General features: G+C 46.5%; 1 protein-coding gene across 1 annotated transcript in view; it reads left to right on the forward strand.

The window, feature by feature from the left end:
- The window catches only part of trhr2 (thyrotropin releasing hormone receptor 2), a gene marked incomplete at both ends in the record, with an annotated part of 285037 nt that overhangs the window by 184757 nt on the left and 82177 nt on the right, over positions 1 to 18103 (forward strand). The window lies entirely within an intron of this gene.

The following is an 18103-nucleotide window of genomic DNA, read 5'->3' on the forward strand; positions in this document are numbered from 1 at the left end:
GTTATTGTTAGTATGGGAGTTAGGTAGATTTTCATAACTGCAAATTCATCACCGGTGTCTAATTCATGTTAATTAAGTGGTTCTCTGTTGCCATCCACCGCCAGGTGAGTTCATCAAGTCTGTGGTCACGAGTGTAGGCATTTGCATTGCTTTGTCTCCCAAGTGCCCACTCTGAAGAAATTTACATGTGGGTGTTTTGGATGTAGATTTGTTCCAAATGGTCAATCGATTGTCTCTCAGCTCTGCACTGTCTCTCGGTTGACATGCAAATTGTTGGATTTTCTGTCTTTTGTGATACAATTTGGGTGTAGTCATTCACTGTTTTGCATCTCGCCTCAGAGCCAGATCTGTAAATACAAACACATGTTAATTTTCCACTCTTTTCTAAGACCTGGGTGAATCCTCTTTGACTGTCTGTGTGCTCAACAAACATTAGCTAGATCTCATCCATCCCGTTCTTGGATGTAATGATAGTGTTATCATTTATCAATCATATCGCATATGTACACAAGCATCATATGAATGTGGACCCACACATTTTGAATCATGTTTAAAATGTCTTACAATGGAAAGGGCTAGTTATCTTTCATTGGTTCTTTAGATAAACACATTAACTCAAGTGAATATAACCTAAACATCTTACTTTTAAACATGATCTATGTTGTTTGTGCCCAAGTTTTTCAACATTGAAAGCTTATAAAGTCTAATCTAACGCTGTTTATGTGGACAATTCCTGTACTGCCATATTATGGGAACCGGAAGTGTTTGTTTAGCTCCCATGGTCAGTATGACCGGTACGTCCACAGATGTATTATAATTCTGAAACAGACATTGTAATTAGCTTTATGTGACTTATAAATTGAAAATGGGGGACCCTGATGTAAACAAATCTGGTATTGAAAATGGGGGACCCTGATGTAAACAAGACTAAAGTCTCTCTCTGGTCTGCATCCCCTTAACAATTGTGTGTTGAGCTGTGCTGTATTGTACCTATTCTGCAATCTGTTAATAAAGTTTTCAATCAATCAATCAAAGCATCTATATTTATGATTTTCATACTCACCGGGGAAAGCTGTTTGTGTTGACGTCGGTTCCTGAGGCTGTAGCACGTTACGTGTCGTTAATGCAATGTTCGGTTCGTTTCTCCGGTGGTCTGGGATAATGTAATCCTGGAAACACTCTTCTGCATCTCGCCACCGCAACTCAACACTTTCCAATAGCAGCGCGCACATACATATACAAATAAAACATATACTACACATGGATTTCATATACCTTCGGCCTTGGGCATATTAAACTTTACGTTTGCCTATGGATAGTTTAATATAAAATCATAACTTAACGGCGCGCATAGCGTCACGTCATTGCTCCATGCGACGTTCGTGTGTTTTCATTCGCCTCGGAAATAACGCTTTGCAATTCATACAGTATTTTTCCCACGAGCTCTCAATAGCCTGGAATTCCTATACCAGCGTTTTTGTTACCGAATGAACGCGCCTGTGCATATGTGAAACGTAAACAAACTGAAACGATAAAACTATACTTCCCCAAATGGCCGTTCCCGTGGGCCGGTGTTCTGCGGAATCCGGAAATTACTATCCTAGTTTGTTCCCGTGAACTGCACTTCAATGTTATTCTTTGTATAACGGTAACTCGTTTCTCAATGCTCGTCGCGCTATCCGCAGCCGGTTCTTGACTCAATAAAGCAACGCGACGGGTCCTATAATACTTGTGCACATACGAACGAGACTTAAACAGACAAACAAACAATAATACATATAAGTTAACGTGTGTGTATATCTGACTGTATTGGATCGCTGTACGTTTAGTCGGCCAACATCTGTTGCGACAAGGCATTTTATACCCTTGATATATAACTACACATCGTTATTAAAATCATAACGACCGAACCTGACTTCGAAATTTACCAGCGATATATTAGATTATATATACCTTTTAATCATACTCTCGGCCTCTTAACCCGCGACTAACGTCCTGTTTAATGTACTTTCCGCGACTGATGTCCCGTTTAATGTACATTTACGTACTCCCGGGACATCGCGTAATCATGTACTAACTAGGACATCGCGTGATCATCTTCCCGCTATCTGTATTGATCAATTGGTTAATTTAATCCAAAATACATCGTTTTCAGGAATGGAAGAGATTGTGAGCTTAGTTTGAGGTTGAAACAATGAATATTATGACGCTACTCTGGTAATTTCTAATTATGATTCCATCAGCTTCTCGGTCCTAACTTCCCGCCTCTTTGCAAAGGAATCACAGAACGTTTTTAACAGAGTAGCGTTTTCAAGGATATCACATCTAATAAGCCCACGTTTCTTGCCTTGTTGATTTTAGTCTGCATCAGCTAGACTTGGGTTCCAACAACCTTTACTGTGTGCCTTAGCTTTTGGTCGGCTCCGACTCGACCTGGAATAGCACTTCAACCTTTGTGCCTAAACCTTTGGGAATAGCACATAACCCATCCTCACAGAACCGCCTGATAAGGACCCAGGTGCACGCGCGCCCTGGTAACGATTCTCAATACAGATCAGATATATTAATGCACATTATTCTTACTCAGCCATGATCTCAATATTTGACAACATTCTGTAATATTCACCTGGCACAGAGAAAAGCGGGACGTTTTTAATTCCTTTCCATACATTTTTGGTCGACCAGTCTATATACTCACTTTTCTCTGTATAGATGAAACGATACAGCATGCCGGGAGGACGCAAAAAGTCCGTCACAAGTTCGTAGACGCCAATTGTGGGATATTTGTGGATATCCTGATGAAGAATGTCTCAGTCAACCGAGGCTTGGATAATAACAAGGGTTTATTAACCAAACAGATAGAATACATAGAGAGAATGGCTGAAGCTCTCGCCCCAGGTGATCAGCTGAAATTACCCAGGTAAGAAGCCCTGATTGTGGTCGGGAGGAGCCCTTTATAGTTCAACAAGGGGGGTGTGTGGTCCCATTTGATAGGTCAGATGGGGGGGAGGGGGTACAGGTTTGGGGACACAGGGGAGGGGGGTGATTCCACAGAGAGGGGGGGGGGGCACAGGTAAGGGGAACATATTTACATGAGGACATATTATACCACAAGGTGAACCAGTACCCCACTCTGACAGCGTTTATCATGTGTTTGACGGTCAACATCCTGAACCGCCTCGCCACAATCAGCCGATTGAACGCAGACAGATCCAGAATAGGTCTGACACCTCCCGATTTCTTGGGCACCAGAAAATACCGGGAGTAAACGCCACGCATTGCGTCCTCCTTTGGGACCACGACGATGGCTTGCTTTGGGGTTGTGCAATATGCAACACAAGTCCCCGCCTCAGCGTTCTCTCCATCCACCTCGACATATGGCACTGTTGTAGTCATATGTGATGATAATCCCAAAGCGCACCTGCTGCCACTTGGCGCTGGTCCGCCAGGAACCGTAGAAACTGTACACACCGTAGCCCTGCAGTGATATTACTACCACCCAAACCACACGTGCCTGACTGACCACCGCCGGTCTTCCGGCTGTGGGAGGCACTAACGTGATACCCGGCATGGCGAGGGTGGGGCTGGGGGAACTCACGCTGCGACCTCCTGGGTCTCGAGTTCCCCCGCTGACAACCTTCGTCGTTGACAGACACAACACCAGGCTCACCAAACACAGACGCAGAACGTGTGGCGTGGAAGCCGCTTGACAGCACAGCATTCTCACAGGCAGACCCAGGCCTAGCTAGCAACTGGGTGTCAGCCCCTGTCCCCATGATAAGCGAAACGTGGGGCCGCTTGCGCTTCGCTGAAGGCATGCGGCCCGCAGCCAAAGGGGACAAATCAGAGCCTGTATCCCGCTGGTGTTGGGGGGGGGATTGACCGGAGAGCGAGCTAGACACAGCTAGACGTCGATGTTTTTTTAGGGTGTGCTCATCTAATGTAGCCGATCCCTCGGCCGCCAAGGCCGTCGGCCTTCTGATCACCTGTTGTCTTTGTGCCCAGGGTACCTCAGGCGGGGAAAATATGGCCGCTGGTCGGGGGCCTCGCCACAGCCGCTGGCGAGGCCGCGCCCTCACCTCTGGCTGCGTGGTGTGAGGCGTGTGAGGCCTAGGTCCAATACTGCCTGCGCTCCTGCGGAAAGACCAAAGAGTCCCTCTGCGGAGAGGGGAGCCCTGAGGAGGAGAAGCCTTTTCTCCTCCTCAAAGGAAGACTGCTCCAACCAAAGATGTCTGTGAACGAGCGTTGACAGCATCCTAGTCCTCCCTGCAGTTATAGCTTGCGACTGGGTTAAAAGCTGTATAACCTCAAAAACATGCGTGATGTTTTCGACGTCGGCTGGCCCCACTACCCGACACCATTGTGGACAGAAAAGCAGCCAACTGAGCAATGATACTGGTCACCGCTAAATTCCGTCCTGCGGCGGTATAAACTTCATCAGCCCATACAGCCACCTACCGGGCCGACTCGCCCTCTGGCGCCGGCTTCCGGGTGGGACACCGTTCAATCATGCCAGGGCAAAGAACCGATGCTACCTGGCCCTCTAGCCACGGCACACCTGCCTTGCACCCTGTTGTCAGCCCATCCACCCGTATAAAGGGTAAATAAGCCTCAGCAAAACCCCCCACATTAGACACAGATTGACCTTCAGCAATGAAACGGTTAAGAGGAGGGAAGAGTGGCGACAGCCCACGGCTGTCACACGCCCAGGTCAGGCCAGACCTGGGAGAGGCAGCACCACAGACATGAGGTGAACAATGGTCTCCTACCACCCTCTGGTGGTCACCCGCAGACGGTACGGCCCAGCACATTGGACATGCTGACTAATGTTTTAACTTTAATTAATAGTGTGATTAATGTGGTGTCCTGGTGTGTGCTGTCGTTGACTTTCCCTTCCCTTGTGTGATGTGGTTCACTGTTTTGGTTTTGTGTTATGAGTTGCTTTGGTGTTTAGTTGTGTTGTTTGTTTCTATGTTTTAGACTGGGCTGCCAGGTGTTGTCTATGATAATTAGTAGGGGTATTTAAGTGTGTGTCTCCCTCTCCTCGTCGTGGCGACATACCTCCAGTTTCCCCCCGTTCCTGTCCACGTCGTGTTGCACTGTTTTCATCCTAGTAAGTGTTAGTGTTTTGTTGTTTTGTATTGAGAAGTGTTGTAAGGAGTTCAGTATGTTATTTGTATTGTACTTGGTTCTCCAGTAAACTTCCCTTCTCCAAGCATCGATCCTCGTCTCTGCCTCCGTTCCCTCTCTGCAAACTGCGTTCTAACCTTCATTTAGCAACCCCATCGTAACAACGGCGGGGAACAAAGGAACGGCATCCCAGCATTGTAGCATTAGCATTAGACACGCTCCAGGATAGCTGGGAAAACACCCAAAACAGTCATGACGACCATGTTTTCCCAAATATCCTGCCCCTTGCGCCAATACATAACTCGGCTTTCTCACGGGACAACGAGCAGTATTACTCATGCTAGTAGTATCAAGATTAGCTGCCGAAGGCAGAGGCACGGGTGTGATGTATATTTTAGTTGATGAAATATTAAACACTTTTTTATTTCAGTTCACAGTATCACCTCGATCTCCAAAATAAAAAAACATTTAAATATTAAAATAGCCATTATTTATTTCCATATTATTATAATTTTTCAAACCTACATGGATCCACTGCAGAGTGGCTAAAGAGCCGCATGTGGCTCCAGAGCCGCGGGTTGACAACCCCTGTCCTAGACCATGGATATCCAATCCTTCTATTTCACCATTTAATCTTAACTTAATTGGTAACATTTCTATAGCAATTATAAATAAATATGGTGATAGAGGACACCCCTGTTTCACATCCCTTGATAACTTAAAAAAACTGGAAAAATTACCATTATTTATAATTCTGATTTTAGTATTATTAAGCTGTGTTATGCTCACTGGTCTTTACACAAAGAAGGACATGTCTTAGATGTGAACCTAACTTTAGGTTAGTTGTAACGTTAGTTTAGGTTCGTGTTAACGTTAGATAATGTACAAAATAAACGTATTACGCTGCCATAGACGTCGCTCTTTTATTGTGAAACCCCCCAGAAAGGAAGTCATTATATTAGCTTTAGTATTAGCTCCGGTTAGCTCCGAGCGTGCAGTAGTTAGTAGTATATTATCAATACCAGCCATTGGATTACTGTTTTCTAAATTGGGGAGGCTTTTAATCGTCAAGGTAAGAGGATTTTAAGTCATGGTATCCATAAACTTCAATCGGTTCGGATCCTTTGAATGAATGAGAATGTAAACAAACACGGCTTCCACGTAGAAATCACTGACTGCGCGCAGAGAGGAGTCGTTCGGCAAAAAATAGTTCAGAATATATCTGCTTAGAAAACGTAATTGTCGAATTCAATTATTTTTTATTTATCCACGTGGTAAATACACAGGTCACAACATGTTTACAGGAACGTTTTGGAGTTGTATTTGGAGTGTATTTGGTGACTGTAGGGCACTGTAGGGAACGTCAGGCTGTAAAAACCCCCCACTTCCAGTGATGAAGCTAAGCTACGCTAATGGAGCGACTGTTCCCTAAGCTAAATGCACGCACAGAGACAAAAAAGGTATGTATCTTCTTGTCTAACTCCAGGGAAGATGTTAAATAAGCTAATTTCCCAAAATGTTGGAGTTTTCCTTTAACAGAATTCGGCTATAGGGCGACAATAGCTGCAGTTACAACAATAATGTGGTCAAGAGGCATGGTTTCTATCTTGAGCCTTAACGTGGCGTGGTTTATTATTCACATGGAAAGCAGCAGATCTACAGGTCTTCTCTCACTGAGGAGAAAGAACGGGGAGGATACACAGCTACTTATACTCGCCACCTGGTAGTACTCCAGAGTGTCTCCGCCTAGAACGCCCTCTAGTGGACACAGATATATATGCAGGTAGACAGACACTAGTGTGAACAGTTACATATGCAATTAGACAGTTACTAACAATCCTACACAGAGCCTCTACCTTCAACATATATATATAAGAGAGAAAGTACTTGACTATAAATCGACTGGCAGGGCAGACACACTGACAGATTAAAGTTACCATGCCAACCCACAGTAGGGGCAGCCTTTCCTTGATGGAGCAGAGTGCATCTCAAAGGCCAAATGACACCTGTGAAGTCTGCTACAGAGGGAGTAGGAGCTGACACACAGGGGGAGAGCGCAACATCAACACACACAGACACACACGCACAGACACACACACGGATAGAAAGGCAGAAAGACATACACAGACAGAGAGACAGACAGACACACACACAGGCAGGAGGACATACTGTATGCAGACAGACACACACAGCAGAGAGAGAAAGAGAGTGGGAGAGAGAGAGAAAGAGGTAGCCTTATTTCAGTAGCTGCTGAGGCAGAGAGGAGTCGTGTGTCTACATGACCTGCTCTAATGATGCTGAAATTAGAAAAACGCTGCATCACACCAAGCAGTAATACAGCAGCTATAGAGAACACAGCTCTGCAAAGCACAAAAGAGAGAGCACCATCAATGATTATTATAGAAATTCTATTATTATATTACATTAAATATTCCCCTAAGTGATAGAATACAGATAAGATCAGATATTCCTTTATTGATCCCCTTGGGGAAATCCAGCATCATAGCAGAGGGGGTCAGCTATGGGCAGGTTAATAGAAGAAAGACGTAAATATGGGCAATAAAATAGAATCTCAATATCGTTAGCCTCATACGATAATCTCCTAAGTAAATTTTCAAGATTTCTGGAAAAGAAGAAAAGACACTTTTCCAGCAAATGTGTAAGAGCTTTTAACAAGGTGACTTTTAAACAAAATATGTTGTGACTTAGGCATTTTTTCCTCGTACATACATACATGTCATACACTAGGCAGTTGTTTTACTTGCCTAAGTCATGCGATCGCCATCTGTGTATTTAACGTTAAAATGCACAAGTCACGTGTGAGTTAGGCAGATGGGGATTTTTGAACGTAACAAGCATTCTGATTGGCTGAGGACATAATGCACTAAGCCAGGGCGATGCAGCAGTGTGAGGAGAGTACAGTTAGGCAGAAATCTCAATTTGGCCAACAAATTACTTAGGCAATTATGGTATGAGGCTAACGATATATGAATATGAGAAAAATAAACGGTGTAATTTTTTTTTATAAAATCTGAATATAAAAATACGAGAAAATAAACAGTGTAAACAAAGGTGCAGATGAGGGTCTGTATGCCATATTGGTTATAGTATATGTTACAATAAATATAGTTAATATAAAAAACAAGAATAAAGAATAAGAAAGAAAAAGAAAATACAGTATGTTCTCTTCTCTGGGGAAGTAAGTGAGTGTGTCACCTGGGCTGGCTAGATATTATTTACATGCCATATTCAAGACAAGGGATAATAACCTGAAAATAACCTTGTCGTCTCACACAGGGTGTGTGTGTGTCTGTGTATTTCTGTGAGTGAAGTATAACTTTTCTCTCTTTTTTACACAGGGTCTGTGTGTGCATGTGTGTGTGTGTGTGTGTGTGTGTGTGTGTGTGTGTGTGTGTGTGTGTGTGTGTGTGTGTGTGTGTGTGTGTGTGTGTGTGTGTGTGTGTGTGTGTGTGTGTGTGTGTGTGTGTGTGTGTGTGTGTGTGTGTGTGTGTGTGTGTGTGTTATCAAGACATCAAAGGGGTAATAGCGGGGCAGGTGGAACATAAACTATTTTTATATGCGGATGATATCTTATTGGTATCCAGCAATCCCCAAACAGCAGCTGGGGTCATTGGAACTGTTATCGAGTCCTTCTCCGAAATATCTGGATACACAATCAACTGGAGCAAGTCAGAAGCAATGCCTCTCTCTAAGTGCTGTCCCCCTGCTATTAGGAGGGGATGGCAGTACAAGTGGATGCCGTCAGGGTTGATATACCTAGGAATAAAGCTGATCCCAGGTCTGAAAGAGATAGTACAAGCCAATATTGCCCCTATAATCGAACACGTTAGTGCTCTGACCCAGAATTGGGCCAAGATGAATATGTCCCTCCTTGGGAAGATAAACTTAGTAAAAAATGATTTTGGCTCCCAAATTAAATTATATCCTATATATGCTGCCGCTGACTCTCCCGACACAGTTACTCAAACAGTATGACAAAGTCATTAATGTATATTTGTGGGGGGGCAAAAGGCCGCTATTTGGACGGGCCAAAATGTATTCAGCAAAGGAAAATGGCGGCTTATCCCTGCCTAAGCTAGACTGGTATCACTATGCGTTCTCACTCTCCCAGCTCTCCAAATTGAATCACTCGACTGAGGAGGCACCTGCTTGGGTCAGGATAGAGGAGGAAATGGTATATCCCTCATCTCTGGAATCCTTCCTGACACAATCAGACAGACCTATACCTTTTAAGAACCCTCTAATGGCGTTTGCCAGGGAAACTGGGAATCAATCGCACAGGCTGACTGGTGATAACCCAACCCATATCTAACTACAAGAGCCTCTATATGGTATAATAAAAAACTAAAGATTGGCAAGAAATCAGTCATATGGGATGACTGGATTGAAAGGGGGATACATGTACTAGGTGATATAGCCGGGGAAGATGGGGTATTACCTTTTGAGGATATTAGAGAGGACTTTGGTATAGATAATAAAAACGTCTATAAATTCCTACAGATTAGACATTGTATATCGTCATCAATGGGAGGGCCAAAATGTGGCCCGATTACTGCAATTCAAGAAATATTTTATAAAGGATGGCATAGGAAAGGCGGTGCGTCAAGATTCTATGATGTTATAAGGGAACATAATGCACCCAAGTTGGCGGGTCTGAGGTTGAGCTGGGAGAACGATGTACGTGAGGATATTACTGAGGAAATATGGGAGAAGCTGGTGTCCAAATGGGGTAAATTCTCTTGGGAGGCACAATCACAACTTATCTTTTACAAAGTTTTAAACAGAAGCTATTGGACGCCTAGTAAACTGGCCAGACAAAAATTAAGGGACAGTGACATCTGCTGGAGATGTGAGAAGGAGACAGGCACTTTACTACATATGTTATACGAATGTGAGAAAGTCCGGAAAATGTGGGATCAAATTGTGATATTCCTAAGTAAAGTTCTGAATGTAAAGGTAAATAACTCCCCAATGGCATGTGTTTTGGGTATAGTACCGAAAGGGATTAAACTGCCTAAATACCGGGGAATGTGGTATAGAATGGCCATGATATCAGGATGTAGAATTGCATTACGACATTGGAAATCACCCATTGATATTATTTTAAAAGAATGGATGGAACTAATGTTCCGGACAGCATCATATGAAAGGGTGACATATAGAGTCGCAGGGAGAGAGGATATCTTTGCTGAGGTATGGGACAGTTTTCTACACCTGACTGAACGGTCTGGGGACAAATGATTAAGGCGGGGTTACAGTGTTATCAAGGATGAATGTGAAAAAAAGGGGATCTGACATGATGGTACCTATACTTTATATTGTATTATGTATGTATATGCATAGATTGTATGTCCGGATGGTGTATCTATGGAATGGCCACTTTCTCTATCACACTCTCACATGCACATATCTAGCCGCATACGCATGTCTAGGACACACATACTCGTATGTGTACATAACAGAATTACACACACTCATATGCACAAGGCTGAGATATACATGCCAGAGGCACACATACATGCACATACTCACTTGTAGGAAACAGGCATACACACACGTACTTATACACATAGTTGAAGCATAAGCTCTCACTTACACATATAGGGGATATACACATACATAGGGGACACACACATACATAGCTGAGACGCACATGCATATACATACCTGAGATACACACTCACACAGGTGGCAGAGACACACATGGATACGAGACACACACAAAAGGTAGGATTACAGACAGTCACATACCTGAGAGATGCACACACACACACACGTATGAGACATACACACATACGTGATACACGTACCCACATACACATATCTGAGACACACATTCATACATGCTCTCACGCACACCTACATATATCTGAGATGCATCCTCTCACATGCAATATGGAGAAAGATGCAACACATACCTGTTGTTACAAAAAAGAAAAAGACGAATTTTGGATGTTGCATATTATGCTGTGGGAAGATGTATTTTGAATATTGGAAAGATTTGTGCAAAAATATCAATAAAAAAAATTAAGAATGAGAGCATCAATAATACACCTGAGTGAAGTCTAGTTTTAGTTAATCGTGAGTTAAAAAAAATAGTGGCGTCAATAGAATCGGGCGATAACGCGTTAATACCGCGTTAACTTTGACAGCTTTAGTTGCTATATATACTGGAGCAGCTCCAGTGCTGTGATCACTGCCAAATCTGTGCCTAAACTGTTTGATCTGTTTACAGATTAAGCTTTCCAACAATTCCTGTATAAACGTTGCTGGGTGTTATCGTCCACCATCACCACCATTTGGTGCCCTCACAGCCGTAAACTGTCTCCTTGCTCCACCTCAGGTCTGAGGTTGTCTTATTAGAAGACCGTAACGATAGGTTATGACTATAACCAAGTTCTGTTAGTTAGGGGCGATGCTTGGCATCACACTGCACTATCTCGCGTACGTGCACGCGTACTGAATAAACCACAAATGTACCTCTAATACCAGTATTAGTCTGACCACACCCCTCATCAGCTTACCTTCATAAGCAGGTGTGTGGTCACCTGCTCTCCTCCTTCCCAAGCTTTCACCACAAGGTGAGGACAAGGGCTGCAGCGGCCGTCTGATGCCAAGCATCGCCCCTAACTAACAGAACTTGGTTATAGTCATAACCTATCGTTCTGTATCGTTAGTGGCTTAGCTTGGCATCACACTGCACAAGGGAGGCCAAGCGGAGCCACTGGCTGACAAATACACCCCGCTGACAGCCCCCCCACAACCATCAGAACAGGGAGGGCCGAGCCCCCCCGACCCCCCCTAATGGCGGGTAGCCCCCCTATTAGGGACGTCACGGGAGGGCGACGGACCCGACCGTGCGAAGAGGCACTCAAGCAACTCAACGCACAGGGTGAGCAGACCGTGGCTTGACCCCACGACTACACACACGCACAACCCGCATGCCACCCGGGAACGAACGGAGGAACAACCTCGTTACTGCCCCCAGAATCACGGGGTCAAGGGCAAACCCAACCCCGTGGCAAGGCCGTAGCAGCGGAGCACGAAGGAAGACCCAGACCCACCAAAAGGACTGGACTCCCTAGAATGGGGGCCCGGAGAAGTCCATGATGCCAGCATCAAGACCCCACCAGGTGGGCACGTAGTGCCCCGCCCCCCACATCGCCAGCGTATTCGGACAAAGGCCCCTCAGTTACTGCACCTGGTATTCCCAGGCGGAATCCCATCCAAGTACTAACCAGGCCAGAACCTGCTTAGCTTCCGAGATCGGACGAGATCGGGCGTGTTCAGGTTGGTATGGCCGTAAGCCGAGCGGGCCCCGTCCCCCCAATAGTACACCGCCTGGCACACTGACCCTGCAGAACAGGCAGTCAGCATGGCCGTAAGCACACAAAAAAGGTTAACCAACGGAAGCAGGCAGCGCACCGGGGAAAAACCAGGCAACAGGCTGTTAACCCTAGCCTGGAGACTGCGGACGAGACAGGCGCCAGAGGGGACAGCTGAACACAGCCGCCCCGGCGGAAGGAGCGTAAGCTGGCGGTGTTGCATGACCAAGCCTCCATTTAAAAACCCCCACCCAGAGGGGTCGAGGCAGAGAAGGCTGACACGATTGGCAGACGTCATGAACGTGCAGGGGCACCCTCAAACGGTGAACCCGGGAGTTGACACTGCTCCAACACACCAGGGAATCAACCACCTCGGTGTTACCCAATGCGGTGGTTGTTCCTATAACCCCTCAAGAAAAAACTCCAAAACACACCTGCGGGTATACACCGGCTATACCGCAGTACAAGTGTTTCAGTTTCCAAAAAGGGTTAACCCAGGCCTACGGGTCGCAAACATCACTTCGGACCGGGCCTGGCGGTACGGGAAGCACAGGGTCACCAGAGGAGGTCAAAAAACCACCCCCACAGGCCCCTCTTCGCCATGCGTGAGAGGAGCGAAAAATTATGGAGAACCAGCCCCTAAGCACACCGTACCTGGTATTCCCCGGCGGTCTCCCAACCAAGTACTAACCAGGACCAACCTGTGTAGCGGCCGAGATCCGACGAGATCGAGCGCGTACAGAATGGCATGGCTGTAAGCCATGACGACAGTGCTGAGTAAAAACATACCCAACCAGGGTCTCCATAGCGCTTAACCCTGTGACACCCAGACCGACCTGGCATTTTTCCCCCTGAAAAAAGCCCAAGTCCCTCAGGGTACCAGAACAGCAGATCTGCATCCCCGGCGGACAACGGGTTCAACTGATCTGGACCAGCGTGACCAGAACCAGTCCCGTGCCCTAACCACGCCGACATGCCTACTCCAGGAGAAGGGCAGATATGCGTGTTGATCTTAACATGAAAAGAAGGCGCCACCCAGACGTTCGGACGAACCGCGCCTGGTGGCCCACCCCAAGGGCGTGAGACCCCACCACATATGTTCAGATCCATCCCGTCATCATCCCCCAGACATGAACGAGAATCCGTCGACAACCCACCCAGGTCATGGGATGTGGTCGTCGGAAGAGGAAAAACCCCCATCTCAGTTGCTTTATAAAAACGCTGTTTCAACCACAAGCAACCAAGGCGTGCCAGTCAATCGCCTGTTTACAGCGAGCTAGCACTATACGTGCGTCGGGACACACCCCCATCAATGAACAGGCTAATTAGACCTGTCATTGAATCCCCAAGGCGCCCAGGGGAACGACAAGAGGGGTGTGACACTCCCTAACTCCAACACTTCTGGAATAGAAAGAAGGAAGCATCAACAGTATGTATCCCAGTCTACACAGCCGGGGTAAAAAATGTTCACATTTTTACATCCCACCACCCTCCCATAGGAAAGAGACGGGGATCCCCAGAGAGACTTCCCACGCGAGCTGTACAGATTGAAAAGAATATATTGCACCTTGAGCCATGTAAAAAACTGGTTTTAGGGCCTCCGGGGAAGAGGCACTGAACCCATACACACTCAATAAACGAATTGAATCGAATATACATACAATAGAAAAGGACCCTTCTAGAGGGTCCACTCACTTTGACAATCTGAGGAGGAAGGCTCTGTACTCTGATGGAGGCTTCCTCACATGGAAGAAGGAGTCCGAACTCACAGAAGGCCTGAATAGGCGCTTGGTGAGGAGGAGCCCTGACCACCCCCCCTGAAAACAGATCCATCACATGGACCTGAACAGCACACGGAAGTCCTACCAACAGAGACGCGCACGGTGACGTACTCTATGGCGGGGGAATTCCTGCGGTGCACACGCCCAATATACCAGGCCGTGGGACCAGGAACTCCCTCCCCCCCCCCCGTAACGTGCCGAACCGCCACGTGACGGGAACCTTGAAGGACAGGGGGTGTACCCCTGACCGACAGAACAATGGGGAGAGGAAAGGTTACCAGTTCACCCCTTTACGACCCCACACCCATGATACGATGTAACGACAAAAAGAGAATATGACACAGTCATAGTCAGCTCTATGAAGCGTTTCACAGCTCCACACAGCGCATGAGCTAACCTGCTATCTGATTTTTACTAAGGAAAAACACAGAATAGAGAGGGCTCTAAGAACCCCGGTCCAACATACACATGTGCTTCTGTGGCCAGTACAACCCAGTTGTAGGTCACATGACACACACAACCCATCATCACCTACAAAAAATGGCAAAAACACTCAACAGAGGAACGCCGTTTTTTTCACAATGAGAGAATACATCATTCTTGATTAGTATCGACCACAGGCCTTGCTAAGCACACATGACAGCAACCAAACCAATTTCCCTTTAGGAAATAAGTTTCTCCAGCAGATTTAGCACAACCTCAGCAATCAAGCTAAGAGTTTACATCGTATCCCTACCACACAAAAGACACAATTAATGCACAACATGTCTGACAGGAGGATGAAAAAGTCCCCAGGGAACCGGGGGGGAAAACACAATCCTCCTATTTTACCCTCAATACGGCCAGTTAAAACAGGAAAACCTGTTAATGTGTGAACACACTGTTCATTGTCATTACAGTCTGAGAAAGAACATTCTTTTACTCACTTGTCACCAAGCATAGCTTCATAGGTTAGTTGCCTTAGTAGTGAGTACACGGTACACATAAAACACCATGATGTTTCTCACACAACAACCAGATCATTACATCACGATTTGCACGGAGAAGCTAACTGCCAGTGACAAAAAACAGCTCACACATAACCCGCAACGTATCCTAAATGCATTGCAACAACACACGTTTTGGGAAAAAACACCGTTATTCACAATACATTTAGCAAAGTAAAACCAGAAGACGTGTTATGAGGTCTGGTCAACCCCGTTCCTACCCGGAACGCAGATCAGCGAAGTGCAGTCACAGACACCGTAGGAACACAGCCGTCCTGTGTTGTCCGAACTGGGTAGCGTCACCGCCCCAACCCGTACTACAGTCCCCCGTTGATGCAACCTTGCCGTCCAGGCTCAGGGCAGGGTTGACGAAACATCCCCTGTCAAGGATGACGTCGCGGTCAAGAGTGTAAAACATGTTAAAATCAAAGCACGTTCAACAGAATAGCATCAAGCTAACGGCGATCAGAAGCGAGCTCACGGCGGCGCGCGAGAAGCTAAGCTACCCCGCGCCAGCCATGGCCATAGCAGCAAGCTAACGTTACCTAGCGACCACGACATGCTAGCCCCGCAGCTAACAGCTGACTGACTAATAGTAGGCCCTAAGCAGGCCATGCAGCGATCCAGCAGGCTAACGCAGCAGTTAACAGCTGACTGGCTAACCGTAAGCTATGAACATGTAAACAATGACATAACACTCACCCAGACAGGCCGCCGTTCTGAACCTCTCCTCACTTTTTAAGAGAAAAGAGAAAACAAGATGTCAACACCGCTTCACAACGGTGACTTTACCACATCCGACGGAATCAGCACAGTACCAACTGGCCTGTGTAGCTGACTTTGAACATGAATCTGCCGCTATCGCACATTACATGCACATATCCCCTCGTGAAGGAATACTCTCATTTGGATATGAAAGATGGGGCCTTAACACGGTGACAGAGAGAATCCACTCGTCCAGAACACACAGGGATCACCAGTGTCAATGGTCGCGGCCCACTAGTTAAAACTATAATGGTCTCCAGACCAAGGCCTTCTGTCGCCTAGGCGGCTAAACAAAGGACCCTAGCCTGGGGCCGGTTTCCATAAACTTTGTCAAGTAGCCCCCATAGCACTAACAGACAAGTGGAGCCCGCCAGCAAACACTACTCACCCAACCTGGAACGCACCGCTTCTCACAACAGCGGCATGTCCGACAGTTCAGCTGTGGCCTGACAGGTTTCACCCCAACAAACACAGCAAGGAACTGCAGTTGAGAAGCATGCAGCGGCGTGCTCCCAATACGAAAACCGGTGGAGGGTTTTTAGAATGATCATCATCTTCCAGACACTCCAGTACGAAGACAATATCGCCGTATTTTCTCGAAAATAGTGAGAGAGAAAATAAAGATATGATGTCAACGTATCCTTGTTTCCCAAAGCTGCTCCTAAACCTTTCTTCCATCATGGTGTCAAGTGTGGGGATCTACCGAGGCACTTCTTCCTTGTGGTGAAAGCGAGAAGGAGGAGAGCAGGTGACCACACACCTGCTTATGAAGGTAAGCTGATGAGGGGTGTGGTCAGACTAATACTGGTATTAGAGGTACATTTGTGGTTTATTCAGTACGCGTGCACGTACGCGAGATAGTGCAGTGTGATGCCAAGCTAAGCCACTAACGATACAGAACTGGGATATGCTGAAACAAATCACCAGAGATAGTCTTAATCTCTCACAAAGTATTTTTTTATACTCTGACAAGATATGATACCAAGCAGTCAGAAATGGCACCTCTCACTGATACTAGGCACACATATGGTAGACTCCTTTTTGTTGACTTTAGTTCAGCCTTCAACACTATTCTACCCAACAAGCTTCACAGTAAACTACACAAACTCGGACTGAACACCACACTATGCAACTGGATCTTGGACTTTCTTACAAATCGCACACAACATGTCAGGATTGGCAAGCACACATCCCCCACCCTGGCCATTAGCACCGGGGCCCCTCAGGGGTGTGTACTCAGCCCACTTCTCTACACACTTTTCACACACGACTGTTGTTCCTCCTCTCCATCTAACCTCATAGTCAAATTTGCAGACGACACAACAGTGCTTGGCCTCATCAGAGGAAATGATGAGACCTCATACAGGAGGGAGGTTGAGCAACTAGTGGAGTGGTGCGATGGTCATAACCTTGCTCTCAACCCCACGAAGACCAAGGAGATGATCATCGATTTCCGCAGGACTGGTGACCTCAGCCACTCTCCACTCCTCATTGGGAATGAGGAGGTGGAGAGGGTTTCAAAATTTAAGTTTCTGGGCGTGACAATGTCTGATGACCTGTCCTGGGGGGTCAGCATTGCCTCTGCTGTGGGCAAAGCACAGCAGCGCCTTTTCTATCTGAGGAAGCTTAAATGGGCTAAACTCCCACAGGGACTGATGGCCAACTTCTACCACTGCGCAGTAGAGAGTGTACTCACGTACGGACTACTGGTGTGATTTTCTAGCTGCACCAGGGCAGAGAAGGAGGCCATCCACACCACAGAGTGGTAAAGGCTGCAAGGAGGATCACTGGAGCTAGCCTCCCAGATATCTCCACAGTCTTTACCTCCCGCTGCCTACGGCGTGTAAATAACATCTTACAAGACCAGTACCACCCAGCACACCATCTTTTTTAACTGCTGCCCTCTGGTCGAAGGTATAGATCCATCCAGTCCGGAACCAGCAGACTGACCAACAGCCTCTATCCACGGGCTGTCAGGCTGCTCAACGATCAACATCAACTTGCCCCCCCCGCATCCCACATCCCGCACACCCCGTCCCCAACCCCCGGTGACATAACTCCCACTTCCACATTACAACAATAACTGTGAACCGGA

Source organism: Notolepis coatsorum (assembly GCF_963971535.1).
Source record: "Notolepis coatsorum genome assembly, chromosome: 18".
Classification (NCBI taxonomy): domain Eukaryota; kingdom Metazoa; phylum Chordata; class Actinopteri; order Aulopiformes; family Paralepididae; genus Notolepis; species Notolepis coatsorum.